This window comes from Lactuca sativa, chromosome 3, assembly GCF_002870075.4.
Source record: "Lactuca sativa cultivar Salinas chromosome 3, Lsat_Salinas_v11, whole genome shotgun sequence".
Lineage (NCBI taxonomy): Eukaryota > Viridiplantae > Streptophyta > Magnoliopsida > Asterales > Asteraceae > Lactuca > Lactuca sativa.
In genome coordinates, this window is record NC_056625.2 from 144997795 (window position 1) to 145000588 (window position 2794).

The 2794-nt window shown below is 34.6% G+C and overlaps 1 pseudogene; it reads left to right on the top strand.

Annotated features, from left to right (window-relative positions):
- The first annotated feature begins 377 nt into the window (after positions 1–377).
- On the top strand, positions 378–2226 carry LOC111885703 (B3 domain-containing protein Os01g0234100-like; annotated as a pseudogene).
- The last annotated feature ends 568 nt before the right edge of the window (positions 2227–2794 follow it).

A 2794-nucleotide genomic window follows, 5' to 3' on the forward strand; every position in this document is an offset into this window, starting at 1 on the left:
CACTCACCATAGCCGATGTCGTCATAATCCCTTCCTCGACCTCCCTTTCGTCTCTAACTCGTCTATCTCCCTCATTTCTCACTTCTCTGGTGAAACGAGCCACCACAGTCGACTGTGGCAGCTCCTCCGCCTCCCCCTGTCATGACCCACCACCATCCAACATCCCAAATCCAAATCCACAATAGGTGTTCTTCGTTCTTGATTTTTGATCTGAAATAAAACCCAAATCAAAAAGTTGAAGGTAGTTATGTTCTTGGTTCCAAATTTGAAACGAAGATGAAGAAGGGTAGATTTAAAACAAAATCCACACACAAAACCTTACCTGAAATGAAAACCCACCATCGATTCGAACGAAAGGTAGATCGACGGGCGCTCCGATGAGGCTGGGAAATCGCGATGAGGTGAAAGGGGGTCCGTCGAGACCAAAAACCCTTTGTGGGTTTACTCTTCGTCTTCACTGTCGGGCGACTGTTACAGTGAGGGCGCTGCTCCGGTGGCCTCCTTGGCTGTTCTTCTTCTTGCCTTTTGTTCTAAAAACAATGTTGAATCAAGAATTGTTAAATCAAATGCCAATGAGAGATATTGTTCCAAATGTTAAGTCTTACAAGATTAAGATGTATGGATTGTTTAGAAAGAGTTTAATGTGGGATGTTCTTGGAAAACATCATGAACAGAACATGGGATAAAGAAAAACGATAAACATGTGGTGATAGGCTTCTGTTTGATTCTATATCTGCAAGTTTGAAGCAAGAAGAAAACTCTTGATTTGTAGATTTGAATCAAGAAGAAAATTGATGGTGTTTGATTTGGAGGTATAAAAGTGATAGAGACAGAGATGGTGTTCAAGAAGAAAGCACCTTCTATTTGCAGATGAAGGTGATGGAGATGGGTTCGACTGTTGAGAGAGAGAGAGAGAGAGAAAGAGAGAGAGAGAGAGAGAGAAAGAGAGATAGATTGTATTTTGTTTTATTTTTAATTGTTGTAATAAAAGAAAAATAGAAAATAAAATAATAAGGGGCAAATTCGTCATTATAAAAAAGTTCATAGGAAATCGGACTAAACTCGCAACAAAACAAAACTATTGGACCATCCTTGCGAGCCAAACCCATTTTGGACCAAAGTTGCTAGTTTTGATATACCACAGGGACCATTCTTCCAATTTTGTCTTTTATGTCTTTTACCATTTATCATTTTGTATTGTGACTTATGATTAATATTTTGATGTTTTTATAACAGCTGAATGAAAAATTGAATATTTGAAATACTTTTTATGTTTTAAAATTATTAATTAAAATTATGGTTTATTTTGTGGGATCTTCGGATCCCGATGCTGATCTTGCAAACCTAAAAATGATTCTACGTAGGATCCCGATCTTAACAACCTTGATATGAACAAAGAAGAATGTACGTCTAACCTTTTGAATTTGGAGGCACACGCAGAACACATAATTCCATTTCAAGGTCTGTTATTGTAAATTTAATTTTTGGTCCCTAAGTATAGTTGTTTTTTTTCAACCCCATTAAATATTCTCATTCAGTTTTGGTCATTATTTGTGGTTTTTGCAACTTTTTTATTCTTGTCAAAATAAAATTACTACTTTTGGGACTAAAATTGTAATAATACAAAAAACAACACACTATCAATCAATACCAGAACAAAGAGAAACAAGCGTCAAATATTACCAACTGCCCCATTAAATGACAGTGAAGAGGTTGTGTCAAAAGTTCTAGAAAGTTCTAGACCCTCAAAACCAAACCTTCCATCTCAACAACTCGAAAGCTTCCAAGATTTCCACATCATGGTCAAAGGTTAATGCATTGACTTGGGGTTTCCGGAACATGTAATAATGAGCTACTACAATCTATGTAACATCCATAAAGAGATGTTTCATGATCGTCTTCCGAAATATTAGTATGACAATTTGGTAGCTGGGATGATTGGTGAAACTGTAAATATTGCAAACAAGATCAAGAAGTGCAAGGTCACAATAACTAAGGAGGAATTTGGTGTATGAGATAATTCCTTGAAATCATTTGATATTTTGGGAATGAAAGTTGGGTTTTTACGAGATAGAATACGTGGACTTTCAAGACTTGTGTTGGAATCGGAAGCTAGGTTTGATTTGCAAAGGTATAACGAAGCCAAGATTGAAAAGAAAAGAATTGAAGATGAGATTGTATTTTTGATATTGATTTATTTTGTATTTTTGACATGACTAGGTTTGATTTGCAAAGGTATAACGAAGCCAAGATTGAAAAGAAAAGAATTGAAGCAGAAATCGGGTGTTGTTGTTCATCTTAGGTTAAATTTATGGAGCAAAAGAATGAAGTTCATAAAAGGGGCTTGGTTGATTTAACTTTTATTCTCTTTGTTTTTGTTTACATGTTGTCTTTTTCCATTCGAATAAGTTGTTTACGTCCTTTTCCTTAAAACATATTTATTGATGAATAAAATGAACTCCTTGAATCAAGGTTGTCAAGATCAAGGTTGTCAAGATCGGGATCCTACGTAGGATCGTTTTTGGGTTTGCAAGATTGGGATCGGGATCCTATGATCCCACAAAATAAAATATAATTTTAATTTTTAATTAATCATGAAAAATATTTCAAACATTCAATTTTTCGTTTAAAAGTTATTTCAAAATACTAGTCATAAGTTACAACACAAAATGATAAATGGTAATTTATAAAGGGTATATGATATAAAGTGGTAAAAAAATTTCATTTGCAAAAAAAATAATAAAAAATAAAAAAAATAAGGGAAGGTAAGATCGGATCAGATCTCGATCCTATG